This window comes from Tachysurus fulvidraco, chromosome 19 (genome assembly GCF_022655615.1).
Source record: "Tachysurus fulvidraco isolate hzauxx_2018 chromosome 19, HZAU_PFXX_2.0, whole genome shotgun sequence".
Lineage (NCBI taxonomy): Eukaryota > Metazoa > Chordata > Actinopteri > Siluriformes > Bagridae > Tachysurus > Tachysurus fulvidraco.
This window is the reverse complement of record NC_062536.1, coordinates 17,621,236-17,638,147: the sequence shown is the minus strand read 5'-3', so window position 1 is coordinate 17,638,147 and position 16,912 is coordinate 17,621,236. Positions and strand designations below refer to the sequence as shown.

The 16,912-nt window shown below is 41.0% G+C and overlaps 1 protein-coding gene across 1 annotated transcript in view; it reads right to left on the bottom strand.

Annotated features, from left to right (window-relative positions):
- The window catches only part of col7a1l (collagen type VII alpha 1-like), a 116,717-nt gene that overhangs the window by 99,083 nt on the left and 722 nt on the right, over positions 1-16,912 (bottom strand). The gene's annotated exons all lie outside the window — the stretch shown is intronic.

Below are 16,912 nucleotides of genomic sequence, written 5' to 3'. Positions count from 1 at the left end.
GCTGTATGCCAAAATCATCAGTATTAAAACAATAAAAGAACTGAAATATTTCAGTTGGTGTGCAATGAATCTAAAATATATGAAAGTTAAATTTTTATCATTACATTATGGAAAATAATGAACTTTTATCACAATATGCTAATTTTTTTAGAAGGACCTGTACAATTTGTTTGTGCTTGCTAGTGTATGAACGTTTCTTCTTGTAAGAGAAGAACTTTACTCTAATTTCACATAGTAACTTTATATATTAACTCCAATTTAATAAAAAGATGTTTCCGTACAATCTTTTGCACCTTAACATATTTTAGATAATATATATTATATATGTACTGACTATGTTAACCTGTTAATTTCACCTGTATGTAAATTGTTTCTGCAATTTCTGGAACTCTCCCAAGAATTTCACTCACCAAGTCACATTTACGTTTATGGCATTTGGCAGATGCTCTTATCCAGAGAGCGACTTACATTTATCTCATTTATGATTACAAACTGCTGCTACTTACGTACAAGGCTCTTAATGGTTTAGTTCCCATGTGTCTAACTAGTCTTGTAACACGTTACAATCCTCCATGCTCTCTGAGATCACAAAACCCAGGACTTTTGGTAGTTCCCAGAATATCTGAGTCTACTAAAGGTGGTAGAGCGTTTTCTTATTTAGCTCCCAAACTCTGGAACAGTCTTCCTGATAGTGTTCGGGGCTCAGACACACTTTCCCAGTTTAAACGTAGATTAAAATCTCATCTCTTTAGTCAGAAGTACACATAATACATCCCATAATATCATGCACCAGTACATCAGACCTGCACATTTTTATGAACAGCAGATATGTTAATCCCTCTCCACTGCTTCTCTCTTTGTACCCATCCCGAGGCATCCGGACATTGTACCAGCTCCCGACTTCCTCTGTGGGACGAAGCCTTTGGACGTCCACTGAGCGGAGGCCGACTCTAAGAATCCTGAGACATCTCCAGTTAGACTCTGTGATACTAAGGAAATCTGAAGTCCATGATCCTAACACCAATACAACATTTAACTGACTGTACATTACAATCACACCCCCAGTGTCACCCATATGAGGATGAGGTCCCCCTTGAGTCCGGTTCCTCTCAAGGTTTCTTCCTTTACCAATTTAAGGGAGTTTTTCCTTGCCACTGCTGCCTGAGTCACCTCAGACTTGCTCATAGGGGGATAAATACATACACATTGTGAACTATATGCAACTAATAATAATCTAGAATTTTTTATTCTGTCAATTCTTTTACTTTTATTATTCGTTGTTTCTTTTATCATTAATTATGTTTACCTTCTGCTCTATGTTTATGTTCTGTAAAGCTGCTTTGAGACAATGTCTATTGTAAAAAAGCGCTATACAAATAAACTTGAATTGAATTGAATTTATACAGCTGAGCAATTGAAGGTTAAGGGCCTTGCTCAGGGACCCAGGAGTGACAGCTTGGTGGCCCTGGGATTTGAACTCACAACCACCTGCTCAGTAGTCCAACACCTTAATCACTGAGCTACCACATCCCCCAGGCACATGTGCCGTGGTGATGTGACAATAAAAGTGACGACTTGAAAAACTACAGTTCCACGTGGTCAGCAAGTTCCAGCTCAAATATCATACAGGGAATATGTCAAATATTATATTCCAGATGTCAAGCAGTGTACATAGACATGCCAAAACTGCAGGTGATACACGTTATAACTGTGCTTTAGAGTTTATTCTAGATACAACATATCAATTGATTAGCTCCTGCTTTTTTCTGAATCAGATTCGTCCGTCATTTGTACGGTCACCGGCGTTGTTAAAGACGTAATCAGGCAGTTTGTAAACCGAGAGTCGATAATTTCTGAAATAACCGTGGGAACATCGTGTCACAAGCATATCCTGTGTGTCAACTCATCAAACTTGATGTGCCATATTCTGCACTTATGTCATTTAATCACGGCCATCTCCACCGCTAGGCTGTTTAAATAAGATCAGTATATAATAAATCATTGAATTAGATATACTGTGTTCTGAGCATAGCCCAGTATGAGAAGCAAGAATCTTATGCACGAAGAGTGCTATGGTATGTTAAAAATAAGAGATACAGCTATATATATGTAATTTAAATTGCACAGAGGTAGAGCTTTGGTCACACTAAGGGAATTTGAGCAAACATTAATACATTACTAATTACAATTAACTGAATAAACCGCTAAACAATCTAGCCATGGGGGTCACAGTCCAGTGACTTCTGTGCCAGGCCCAAGCCCGGATAAATAGAGAGGGTTGCGTCAGGAAGGGCATCCGGTGTTAAACATTGCCAAATCTAACCATGTGAATCGTCAGTAAGAATTTCATACCGGATCGGTCGAGGCCCAGGTTAACAACGACCACCATCGGCGCCATTTACCTACAGGGCGCCGGTGGAAATTGGGCTACTGTTGGCCGAAGAAGTAGAGGAGGGAGGAGAGTGCACAGACAGAGAGAGAAGAGGACAGGTAAGAGTGTAGGACTGAATATAGGAACTCTGAATGTTGGTACTATGACAGGGAAAGGTAGAGAGTTGGCTGATATGATGGAGAGAAGGAAGGTGGATATACTGTATGTACAGGAGACCAAGTGGAAAGGTAGCAAGGCTCGTAGTATAGGAGCAGGATTCAAGCTGTTTATTATGGTGTGGATAGTAAGAGAAATGGGGTAGGTGTGGTCCTGAAGGAGGAGTTTGTGAGGAATGTTCTGGAGGTGAAGAGAGTGTCAGACAGGGTGATGAGTCTGAAGTTAGAGATTGAAGGGGTGATGTTGAATGTTGTTAGTGGTTATGCCCCACAGGTAGGTTGTGAGTTAGAGGAGAAAGAGAGATTCTGGAGTGAATTAGATGAGGTGATGGAGAGTATTCCCACGAGTGAGAGAGTGGTGATAGGAGCGGATTTTAATGGACATGTTGGTGAGGGGAACACAGGTGATGAGGAGGTGATGGGCAAGTTTGGAGTTAAGGAAAGGAACCTTGAAGGACAGATGGTAGTGGACTTTTCTAAGAGGATGGACATGGCTGTGGTTAACACTTATTTTCAGAAGAGGAAGGAACATAGAGTGACTTACAAGAGTGGAGGTAGGAGAACACAGGTAGACTACATCCTTCGTAGAGGAGGCAATCTGACAGAGATTATTGACTGTAAAGTTGTAGTGGGAGAGAATGTAGCCAGATAGCATAGGATGGTGGTGTGTAGTATGACTCTGATGGTCTGTAAGAGGAAGAGGGCAAAGATAGAGAAGGAAACTAAGTGTTGGAAGCTGAAAAAGGAGGAATGTTGTGAGGAATTTAGACAGAAGTTGAGGCAGGCTCTGGGTGGACAGGTAATGCTGCCAGATGACTGGGAAACTACAGCAGAAGTGATCAGGGAGACAGGGAGAAAGGTGCTGGGTGTGTCATCTGTAAGAAGGAAAGGAGATAAGGAGACTTGGTGGTGGAAGTAGGAAGTTCAGGATAGTATCCAGAGGAAGAGATTAGCCAAGAAGAAGTGGGATATGGACAGGACTGAAGAGAATAGACAGAAATACAAGGAGTTACAGTGCAGAGTAAAGAGGGAGGTGTCTAAGGCCAAGCAGAAGGCATATGAAGAGTTGTACACTAGGTTAGACACTAGAGAAGGAGAGAAGGACTTGTACAGGTTAGCTAGGCAGAGGGATCGAGATGGGAAGGATGTGCAGCAGGTTAGAATTATTAAGGATAGAGACGGAAGGGTGATCACAGGTGAGGAGAGTGTACAGAGGAGATGGAAGGAATACTTTGAGGAGTTGTTGAATGAGGAAAATGAGAGGGAAAAAAGAGTAGAAGGGGTGAACTCTGTGGAACAGGAAGTAGATAAGATTAGAAAGGATGAAGTCAGGAAGGCTTTGAAGAGGATGAAAAGTGGAAAGGCAGTTGGTCCTGACGACATCCCGGTAGAGGTCTGGAAGTGTCTAGGAGAGGCAGCAGTGGAATTTTTAACTAGGGTTTTAGAAAGTGAGAGGATGCCTGAGGAATGGAGAAGGAGTGTGTCAGTGCCGATCTTTAAGAATGACGGTGATGTGCAGAGTTGCAGCAACTAAAGGGGGATAAAGTTGATGAGCCATACAATGAAGCTGTGGGAAAGAGTAGTGGAAGCTAGGTTAAGGAAGGTGGTGGAAATTTGTGAGCAGCAGTATGGCTTCATGCCCAGAAAGAGCACAACAGATGCAATTTTTGCTCTGAGAATGTTGATGGAGAAGTATAGGGATGGTCAAAGGGAGTTGCACTGTGTGTTTGTAGACTTAGAGAAAGCGTATGACAGGGTGCCAAGAGAAGAGCTGTGGTACTGTATGAGGAAGTCAGGAGTAGCAGAGAAGTAGAGAAGTATGTTAGAGCGGTGCAGGACATGTATGAGAGGAGCAGGACAGTGGTGAGGTGTTCTGTAGGTCAGACAGAGGAGTTCAAAGTGGAGGCGGGACTGCATCAGGGATCGGCTCTGAGCCCCTTCCTGTTTGCTATAGTGATGGACCAGTTGTCAGAGGAGGTCAGACAGGAGTCTCCTTGGACGATGATGTTTGCAGATGACATTGTGATCTGTAGTGGGAGCAGGGAGAAGGTGGAGGAAAACCTGGAGAGCTGGAGGTTTGCGCTGGAGAGAAGAGGAATGAAAGTCAGTCGTAGTAAGACTGAGTACATGTGTGTGAATGAAAGGGAGGGAAGTGGAACAGTAAGGTTACAAGGTGAAGAGGTGAAGAAGGTACAGGAGTTTAAGTACTTGTGGTCAACAGCCCAGAGTAAAGGAGAGAGTGGGAAAGAAGTAAAGAAGCGAGTGCAGGCAGGTTGAAGTGGGTGGAGCAAGGTGTCAGGAGTTCTGTGTGATAAGAAAATAGAAAATATCAAGGTGTACAGGACACTGGTGAGACCGGCCATGCTGTATGGTTTAGAGTATGGTTTAGAGTCAGACCTAGAGGTAGCCGAACTGAAGATGTTGAGGTTCTCTTTGTGAGTGACAAGATTGGTCATGATTAGGAACAAGTACATCAGAGGGACAGCTAATGTTGGACGTTTGGGGGACAAAGTTAGGAAGGCCAGATTAAGATGGTTTGGACATGTTCAGAGGAGGGAGAGTGAGTATATTGGTAGGAGAATGTTGGACATGGAGCTGCCAGGCAGGAGGCAAAGAGAAAGCCCAAAGAGGAGGTACATGGATGTAATCAATGAGGATTTGAAGCTAGTGAGTGCAAGTGTTGGGGATGCAGAAGATAGGGATAGGTGGAGAGAGTTGATTCGCTGTGGCAACTCCTGAAGGGAAAAGTCGAAAGAAGAAGAGAATAAACTGCTAAACATTATATACTACAGAATCTGACCTGATTTTATTAAAGTCTATTCTTAAAAAAATTCAAACAAGATTTAAGTTTGAAGTCTTAAACTACAAGATAATCTTATTTGGTCCCATAGGTGAGATTTCCAGGATAAACTTGAACCTAACACAAGCCAAAACTTCAGCAGTATTCTACCCTCTTCCTATAAACTTCTGACTTATCCCCATTTCCGCTAAACATATTATCCAATATGAATTATTCAGGACCCACTAATGGATAAGGTATGTGAGAGAAAACTAATGGATAAGGTATGTGAGAGACGTAAATCTGGACCATCTGAGTTTAAGGGGTTAAGCGTCGGCTACTAATCACGCGAGAGGGTGTAAAAGGATCACAGAAACCAGATCAGAGAGACTATTTTGTGTGTGTTTAACCTGGACACCTAACATATACACTGAGATTCACTCCATAAAAACCATACATGACACATTTGTGTCTAAAAGTCACAGACAAAGTAGGGGATAAAAACAATAAATAAATGTGGTGCTTAGATCAGAGTATATATCTGTGGTGAATCAGTACATCTGACTCCTAGAATATTCAAACTATAAATCCTTTCATAGGAGTGATATCCTCAAGGCTACATACATCATTTGATCTTTTACTGCGTATCTATTACATGGTACTATGAATGCAGTTTGCCTTTAAATAAATATAGGTACATAATTGGACCTTAAGGACTAAATTTGTGCCTTTTACTGCCTTTTAAAATAAGACTAAATGCACAGTTCAGGATTACTGCTACAAACGGTAAATAAAGTTATAAAAGATGTAGCCTTGAGAGTAGTACGGTGAACATCCACCATTACTTCGGTTGACGGATGAATTTAAATAAACCCTGAATGCAGAATAAAAGTGTTCTTCTTTCCATGAAGGACGTGTGAATGGAAACACATTCAGTTTAATTATTCAATTCCATTTTAAAGAAGGTATGAAGATAACACGGCATTAATTTTAATTAATATTATATCGTCGTTTTTAAGAAATCTTTTGTCTGTTGTCATATATTAAGGTTTGATAAACCTTTAAAATGATGAACAGTGGCATCTGCAAATATAATCCCTGCCCTAGGGTCATATTCATTTGTTCAGGTAATCATATCATTGTTCCCAGAGTGATTTAAAAGGTTATAATTAATATATTTGCATTTTGCATGAAATTTGCCTCAAAATGATCTATTTTTATATTTTTATATTTTCAAACACTTTCAAAAGTTGTGTGTTGTTTTGCTTAAGTGGAAGGTTTTCACGTTTCTTTGCAATTGTTATCGAGTCGGCACGCGTATTCACTCAAACCTTTCGCACATTAAGACCTAAAGTTTAAAAAGTGAGTGTTTTACCTGAGGTCAACTTTAACAGCCCATCACTGGAATGCAGAGAAAGTTTATTGGTGGTTTCCAGCTGTCACTCATGACACACCATAACTCAGCAAGCCCAGGTCACACAAAGAGACCTGACCTGTAAAAAAACTAAACTGTCCTGACCTCTGGACACACAAAGTAAAAAAAAAAAGGAGTATGAGTTATAACTAGCAGTGTCAAGGGAATGAGAAAGTGAAAATGTGTAGAAATGTTCAGGTTTATGATCAGTTTAGCATTTAAGGTTAATAGCATTAAATAGGTCGCAGTATAATATATGACAGTATATTATTGTGCAACTCTACTAGCTTCCCCTCCTCCTGACCACCAGAGGGAACCCTCACAGGAATACTGATTACTCCTGGGTTATCTCCCGCAATTACAGACTAAAAGGGGATGCACTTATTTCCAGGGATTTTAGAACAGCATAACAGATATTGCGTCATCGGGCAGGCGTTGCCTATTTGATAATCTATCCCTAACCATAAACGTAGTTTTTGGTTGTTTATTTGTTTTCGAAAATACTGTAGCTTAACTGTAAGATAATAAAGCATAATAAATATAAAATATAAAATAGAACTGTATGACTGACTTTGTCCTTCATTATCCATCGTAGGTATGCTCTTTTTTTTTTGAAAGAGGGCGTTTTTCCAAAACCTCCAGAATCACCCACTTTATGTCATGGCAACGAAACCCCTGGAATTTAGTGAATGCCGACTAAAAGCCACCGTTTCTAACAGCTACCTTTTACCAAGCCATTCTATTGTGTTTCCTGTGTTTTGACCCGGGTATTGTTATCCTGTTCCAATGCTGACTGTCTTTCTGGTATTTTTGTTTTTTCCAACTGTGTACTGTATTTTTCTTATTGTATACTATTCGGTTTGTCTACTGTGGTTCTTTATTAAACCACCTACACCACCTGCTTCTGCAAATCATTCACAGAATACTTCACTACCAATGAATCCAATGAAGGTTGCACAATTCCAAGCACTCATGACCCTGCAAGGCGTAATGCTGGCCTGTGGCCTGCCACAACCAGCTCACTGTGAAGCAGTCCTGAGAAACATCGCCGCAGTTGGATGGAGACCCGCTAAGGTGTCTATCCTATTGCAGAGGCTTCCTCCATCAATGCGTATTCTACTCCGGCAGCCTACCGATTGTGCTTTTGTGATGACTCTACTTAACAATCATTAGACCGGGGCTCAGCAGTCTGGGACAGAGACCTACAGGTGCTCACACTACTACAGCTGTGTCAAGGAGCTGAACCGGCCGCCAACTATGCTGTCAAGTTTAGACCCCTGCCATCCAAAGCGGCTGGAATGAAACAGCCTTACGTGCCTGTTTTTCAAGAAAGTCTCAACACAGCACTTGTGGCTGAGATGGCATACAGAGATAAAGATATGCCCCTCGCACAATATATCATATTGGCCATACGCCTGGATAATCTCTGCCACAACTAGCTCCAGAGTTTCCAGTCACAATCACCCACCGAGCAGTCAAGGTCACATCTCAAGTTGGACTTTTTCATGTGGAAGAACTGGTACTTCATCATTCAATCACCTGCAAATTCTGTCATATTAGGATTTCCCTGGCTTCACAGACACAATCCCAGAATCCCCTGTCAGGATAAAGAGCTCACTTACTGGTCCTCTTACTGTCTGAATCACTGCTTCACACGACCCATCACTCACCTCTGCCACGGCATAATCTTTGAAAGCCATGAGCCGTCAGTGCTCCTTACAGTCCTCATTGAATACCATAACCTCCATGTAGTCTTCAGTAAAGAACGTGCCACAAAACTGGCCAAAGCACTGAGCTATTGACTTACTTCCAATTACCATCTCACATCTCCAATGACATGTGGAATTGGAGTATTTCTGCTCTGGAAATTCGTTATAAACCCTGTTCATGAATTCAACACCACCTGCTTCTACAAATCCATCACAGTATGGTATGTCATTGCCATAACCAAAATGTACAGTATGTGCTTGTGTAACCAAAATGAGTAGCGTGTCATCGCTGTAACCAGTATGTCAGTATGTCATTGCCATAACCAAAAGCAGAGTGTGTCATTGCGTAACTAAAATGTACAATATGTCATTGCTGTAAACACAATGAGTTGTATGTCACTGCAGTATGTCATTGCTGTAACAACATGCAGTATCTCTTTGCTGTAACTATAGAGTGCTTAAATGATAAAATATCAAACCTGAAACTATTTGTTACTCACAAAACCACAATAAGCAAACTAGCAGACTATAAACTAGAAGACTATAAGGGGCTTTTTACACCTGGTCACTTCCTGCGTTTTCTGTGATCAGATAGCTATCCGATGGTAAAAAGACAAGGTCTAAATGCCCTCCGAAACCTTTTGGAGACGGATATAAATCCGATGGTACAAACCCCTTCAGGAGGTGGTCTGGGACGCGTTTCAGATGAAACTGGACAGGTGTAAATGAATGTGGTTGTTCAAGTCACATACGTCAGCGCTATACTCCTCCCAAACGGAAGTACGTCACTCGCAGGTGACTCACGAGTCGTGCGTCACGCCAGAAACAAATAACATGGACGACACGTAGGGTTGTTTTTTTGTAGCATAACCGTCGTAAAGAGTTTTTTTCCTCTTCTTTTTGATTGCATTCTGATAACCGCACACACCAAAGCGTGTTCCATTTCAATTACCCGGGTAATGAGGTAAAATATATTAGCATTTTGGGCGGGAGTAGAAAGATCGGATTAGCCGAGACGCGTTTATGTGGTCTAATGTAAATGGAACAGTTTTAACAAACCACAAGCATGCTCCATTTTTTTATAACTGTAGAAAAGCAATCATTTTAAAGACATCTGTACACAAAACCTACAAAAAAAAGAAGAAGTAAAATCCCCCCGATGAGAGGGAGAAAAGATAAAATGGTCTGTTGCAGCTAGATCTCATCAGATTCATGCAGTGTCCTAAACATTGTTTTTGGAAACAAACCACACTCAAGCTGAAGAATATATTATGGCTTTTCACAACATTCCAAGTTTTTTTTTTGCAATAAAAAACAAATGCTACGTTCGATTTTAAACCTGTTAGATTGTGTAGGTGAGAAACGAGTGAACGGTCAGATAGAGGAAGGATATCTGGAGAGGTTATAAGATGAAGACAGATCAGACTGGCCCACAGGTGTGTGGAAGCCTGCTAGGCATTGCTGAGTCCCTCTTTCATGTTGCATGGCCTCTAGGTTAGCAGCTCCACAGGGTGCCAGAAAGGTCATAAATCCTACTGGATGTGTGGTTTGTAGATAGGCAGGAAGTTGGCTTTATCTCTGGGAACGGTGCACGGTTTAGCTGGAGGACATGGCATTGATAGAGGCAAAGAGTGTTGAGAAATCTTTTGTGCTTTTTTTCTGCCTTTTGCAAGGATTTGGACTGATTTCAGACTCTGGAGATATTTTCTGAATGACATTTCTTTTATATATTTAAAGAGATATGAGGTCAGAACAGACTAGGGTTGCCATGCATAAAGGTTTCACCCTGTATGTGTCTCGATGTTGTGTTTTAATTGTCATTTGTCATTAGTTTTTGATGTTCTTTTATTTTCGAATTTTCTCCTGAACATTTTCTCAATACGATCGTGTCGGTTAGTTCAACTTGTCATTAGCATAATTATTTTCAAAGAAGAAAACCACGAGGGAAATAAAAATGTCAGATATGTCAAGGCAGGAGCTTTTTTTTTTATCCTGAATACGTTTACAATCTGAGTCCAAGACAAGCAGAATGATTTCACAATGAAGATTTTTTTAACTGTTTGTAAGAAAGATTACAGTTAAGATTTAAGAGTTACGAATGTGGTCAGGGTTAATATTGTGTCAAGGACACGGGGATAAAACAGACCCAAATGCATGATGGCGTAAAATAAACAGGGTTTAATAACTTAAAAACACAAAACAGAGACACAGACCAGGATAAGACGACAACGACAGACAACAGCAGACACGACTAGACAACGACAACTGTTACCAAGTCCACCATAGTGCCACTGTTACCAAGTCCACCATAGTGCCACTGTTACCAAGTCCACCATAGTGCCACTATTACCAAGTCCACCATAGTGCCACTGTTACCAAGTCCACCATAGTGCCACTGTTACCAAGTCCACCATAGTGCCACTGTTACCAAGTCCACCATCGTGCCACTATTACCAAGTCCACCATAGTGCCACTGTTACCAAGTCCACCATAGTGCCACTGTTACCAAGTCCACCGTAGTGCCACTTTTACCAAGTCCACCATAGTGCCACTGTTACCAAGTCCACCATCGTGCCACTATTACCAAGTCCACCATAGTGCCACTGTTACCAAGTCCACCGTAGTGCCACTGTTACCAAGTCCACCATAGTGCCACTGTTACCAAGTCCACCATAGTGCCACTATTACCAAGTCCACCATAGTGCCACTGTTACCAAGTCCACCATAGTGCCACTGTTACCAAGTCCACCATAGTGCCACTGTTACCAAGTCCACCATAGTGCCACTTTTACCAAGTCCACAATAGTGCCACTGTTACCAAGTCCACCGTAGTGCCACTGTTACCAAGTCCACAATAGTGCCACTATTACCAAGTCCACCATAGTGCCACTGTTACCAAGTCCACCGTAGTGCCACTGTTACCAAGTCCACCATAGTGCCACTGTTACCAAGTCCACCATAGTGCCACTATTACCAAGTCCACCATAGTGCCACTGTTACCAAGTCCACCATAGTGCCACTGTTACCAAGTCCACCATAGTGCCACTGTTACCAAGTCCACCATAGTGCCACTTTTACCAAGTCCACAATAGTGCCACTGTTACCAAGTCCACCGTAGTGCCACTGTTACCAAGTCCACAATAGTGCCACTATTACCAAGTCCACCATAGTGCCACTGTTACCAAGTCCACCGTAGTGCCACTGTTACCAAGTCCACCATAGTGCCACTGTTACCAAGTCCACCATAGTGCCACTATTACCAAGTCCACCGTAGTGCCACTGTTACCAAGTCCACAATAGTGCCACTGTTACCAAGTCCACCATAGTGCCACTGTTACCAAGTCCACCATCGTGCCAAATGCTGGAAATGTAAATGTGATGTAGCCACTTAAGCTAGCTCTTTTTCAATTGTTTAATATTTAAAATTGTTCAATAAATAAAATTTCAATTTAATTTAAATACTACTAATTCTTCACTCGTGTGACAACGTTATAAAGAAACGTAGCGAACTATACACTTTTAAGTTTGGACAAAATATTAGCACTTGGAATGATGAACTTCTTCAGAGGCTCAGAATATAATAAGCAGCTAAATCTACTTAACGCTAGGATCCGGTATAATCTTTCAACAACAACAAAAGAAAAATAGCAGTGGTTAATGACACCATTATAAAAGTATTGACTAGCTAACTCTGAAATAAAGCTGATAATGACTAATCATCCTGGGAATATGAATAGGGCACGGCCTTATAAAGCACCCGCTAATTACTCTTTTTAGTGCCTTGGAGTCCCCAAAGCCATCCATTCTGGTGTTAAAGTGTGCTTTGATTAAATTCAAGTTTAATGTGAAGAGGGGAAAAAAGCTTGCACACTGAGATCAGCACATTTCCAAGTGCAATGAAAGAATTCCTTTAGCTCTCTCTCTTTCTCTCTCTCTTTCTCTCTCTCTCTCTCTCTGTCTGTCTGTCTCTGTCTTTTCTTTTGTTTGAACAATATTTATGGAAATGATTTATCTGCCATGAATTTTCAGAAGCATGGAAGATAGAAAAACAACTGCAGTATAGACACTTCCATCTTAAGGTATGAATGGCTTGTTTTAACAGGTAGTTTGGCCCTGGACTCCTTTTAATGATGCCTCTTGACTTCATACATCAACTCCTTTTCTAAGTATTTTCAAACCCAGTGACCTTCTCCTCTCTTTAAAAGCTCTTAGCTACTTTTTCAGTACAAATGTTCCCCGGAGTACATTAAAGTATATCGTTAATATAACCCTTTGCACTTTTTTAACTAGTCTGTCACTTTATAGAACCCTATAAATAATAAAAGGCCCACAGCTTGCAGGAAGTCACCTCATCATACAATTATGCAGCACTTAATCTTAATAGAGGAAGGAGAAAGTGTCCTGTTTGTGAATCTCTGTATCGATTGCTCTTATCCACTGAAGGTAAAGTGTCATTAAATATGAATAAGTCTGAATAAATGTGAATAAGTGTGAACAATAATGATATCAGTCTAGTGGTAAGCCTCAGTTTGTCACCGTAGACCCTGTAAAGGATTAAAACTGTGCTGTGCTGTTCTGTGCTGTGCAATTTACAGGAAAATAATCAACCCCAGGGTTGAACAGCTGAAGAAACAAAAGCCTTCAGCATTGTGGATGACCCCATGCACCCCTCACACAAACTCTTTACCATCCTGTCTTCTGGAAAAAGCATGGGCAGAAGCATTCATGCCCTCACAAACAGTCTGTGTAAAGAGTTTCTTCCCCTAAAGCCTTCAGACTCCTTAATACCCAGAGACTGGACTGACACCTACCCACTCACACACACATACTCATACTCGACTATACCTCATTGCAATCCCTTCTTTTCCAGACAGGTGCTGTATATTATGTTTACAGCTACACCATTTTACTATATTAAATTCACCTTCTTGCACTCTATTCATTACAAAACTATGTGCCGGGTGTCGTACAGACACTTTGTCAGTAATTGTCCTGCACTGTTTACAGACATCCACATTATATAGTACAGTGTAGGTCCTATGTAGTGTACTTGGGTAGCAGAACAACTTATTATTGTACTACAGTATATGAGACTGTATATCAGCTGTATATTGTTGGAATAATAATAAAAGCTTCTTGTCTTGATTTGACGTCTCGTGACTACATGAAAGTTGCTTATTTTCTACTTCTACTTTTTTGTTTTATAACACATTTACAGATAAGTTTAAATAGTTTGACAAAACAAAAAAATATTTAAAATTTCATGTGGCAGGCGAACATAGTAGCGTATGTCGTACGATATGTTGAGCTCCCACCATGCCAGACCGAGGGGGGGGGGGGACAGAGAGAGAGAGAGAGAGAGAGAGAGAGAGAGAGAGAGAGAGAGAGAGAGAGAGAGGGGAGACAGAGAGAGAGAGAGAGAGAGAGAGAGAGAGAGAGAGAGAGAGAGAGAGAGAGAGAAAGAGAGAGAGGGTGAAAGAGTGAGAGAGAGAAAGAGAGAGAGAGAAAGAAAGAGAGAGAGAGGGTGAAAGAGAGAGAGAGGGTGAAAGAGAGAGAGAGAGAGAGAGAGGGTGAGAGAGAGAGAGAGAGAGAGAGAGAGAGAGAGAGAGAGAGAGGACGAAAGAAAGAGAGAGAAAAGAAGAGACGAGAGTAATGGGACCTAGAACAGAGAGAGAGACAGATAAGACGAGAGAGAGAAAGAAGGACAGAGAGAGAGAGAGAGAGGGAGAGAGAGAGAGAGAGATAGAGAGAGAGAGAGAGAGAGAGAGAGAGAGAGAGAGAGAGAGAGCAGAGAGAGAGAGAGAGAAAGAGAGAGATAACGACGACGAGAGGAGAGAGAGGGTGAGCGACAGAGAGAGAGCGAGAGAGAGAGAGAGATAGAGAGAGAGGTGAAAGACAGAGAGACGTAGCGATCTAGACGCAGCTCAGAGAACCGACGAGAGAGAGAGAAAAGAGAAGAGCAAAAAAGAGAGAGAGAGAGCGAGAGGAGAGAGAGAGCGAGAGGAGACAGACAGAGAGGCGAGAGAGAGAGAGAGAGAGAGACAGACAGCTAGCGCGCACGACAGCGCGCACACTCCCTGCGACACGCACTGCGCGCGACGCGCGCGCGCGCGCGCGCGCGCGACGCGAGAGAGAGAGAGAGAGAGAGAGAGAGAAGGATGAGGTTGATCAGGATCTGACTGTTTATTGCTACAGCTATAGCGTACGATAAATATCAGGAAATAAGTGTCTCCTCGTTGTTCCAAAACTGCGAACAACACAAAATGGGACATACATTAAAGACTGTAATTACTGGACAATCAATACTACATGATCGTATCACACCCTGCTTGTTATTTTAAGGTATTTTCACATAAGAACGTGGTCTATAGTGTGTTGTTCCTTATATACTACAGCAAACCGTGATGTTTTATAGTTTATAAGCCAAAAAAATTATATTAAAGAAAAATGACAAAACTACACTCTCCTGAAGACACTATAAAACGTATAGCTTTACATTTGACACTATAGACTCTTTTCATAAATGATAAATAAATGTCTCCTAAAAAAATGTCTAGGTATCACTGATCATATGCGTGTTAAAAACGATAAACCAAACGTATTAATATGAATCTGTAATATGAAGCCGTGCTATTGTCAGAGCTGCCATTATCAAATATTAATCAACATACTGTATTCTGACCAATCACAATCGAGAATTTAACAGCACTTATGTGTAAAATTAAGCTCAATCTACTTAAAGCACTGATGAGTCTACTGTGCCATTCTAATAATATCATATTAATTATAAAGCATATTTTTATGTAAAAAAAATCATCTTCAAGTGTTCTGGCTCTGGATGATTGGTATATGTGTCAGCAGAGTATCTCGCTATGATTAACTGTCCCGAAACATTTCCATTTTGTACGCACCTATATTTAAATTTACACTTAACCTTTAACCACTTAACCTTTAATCCGAAGGAGCTTCATTGACGAGCTTCACAGAATCAGGAACACACCAGTATGTGGATTAATGCGCTACAATAAGACATGGTGATGTTTATTGTTCACAGTCTTTTGTTCCAAGGGTAAAAGTAAGGTATTTCTTTTTTCGAACAAATTAATAAAAAATAAATAAATAAACTGCTTATAAAAAACCATTCAGCTTCGGTGAAAATATGTGTTTTGTGATGTCTCAAATACATGGCTATGTTAGATCAGGAGATGTTTCATTCTGTAAACAAGTCCTAAAGTGAGTGCGTTCGGTTATTCAGTGCTGCACGACAGTGAGATGACTGAAAGCTAAAATTTCGTAAATTTGTATCAAAGGTTTTTCCCAGTAGAGCGTCTTTAGACATCGGTGAACAAAATAGTCATAAAATGGTATCTTTACATGACTTTAATTCATTCATTCATTCATTCATCTTCTACCGCTTATCCGAACTTCTCGGGTCACGGGGAGCCTGTGCCTATCTCAGGCGTCATCGGGCATCAAGGCAGGATACACCCTGGACGGAGTGCCAACCCATCACAGGGCACACACACACTCTCATTCACTTACACACACTCACACACTACGGACAATTTTCCAGAGATGCCAATCAACCTACCATGCATGTCTTTGGACCGGGGGAGGAAACCGGAGAACCCGGAGGAAACCCCCGAGGCACGGTGAGAACATGCAAACTCCACACACACAAGGTGGAGGCGGGAATCGAACCCCAACCCTGGAGGTGTGAGGCGAACATGCTAACCACTAAGCCACCGTGCACCCCCCCCACCCCCACCCGTTTAAGACTTGGAGTACTAAATTTTTAGTTTTGTAAAATATCATTTGTGCTCTAAAATTTCAACATCAAAATCAATACCTCTAAAGAAACACATACGTTATCTGTACGTTGTTCAAATACGGTCAGGGTTATAGAGAATACGGATGGACGTGGATGTGATCATTACTACACCGGCAATAAGGACGTTTATTGACGACAGTTATACTGTATGATGTGCTAGAATACATATCGAGGATCGTGAACTTGTTTGTGTCCTTTGGTCTGTATTAATGCACGTAATTACCTTTTAATTATCTATTGATTATACTGTATGCTGTTAAATTATGTTATTGGCTTCTTTTATCCTAGTGACTTTGCAAATGACAAATAAACACCTTACTGTAGAGGTTAATATCCTGCTGGAAAGATTGTGTTCATAATCATTCAGGACATGATCTTCTGACTCTCTGGAAAAAAAATCTCATTTTATAACGTTTACTTTATAAAGTTACATAGCATTATTAATTATACATTAATATTTTTTACTCTGTTGGCCCTATCACTTGGAATACAAGTCAAATATAATTCTGGTCTCCAGCTTTTCTTGAGCTCGTAACGCTGGATTTAAGTAACGCAGCTACTGTATACTGTACATATTGGCTCTCTGGTAAAATGTATAATTTGATATTAAGTAAACATTTAAAGTTTGGTGT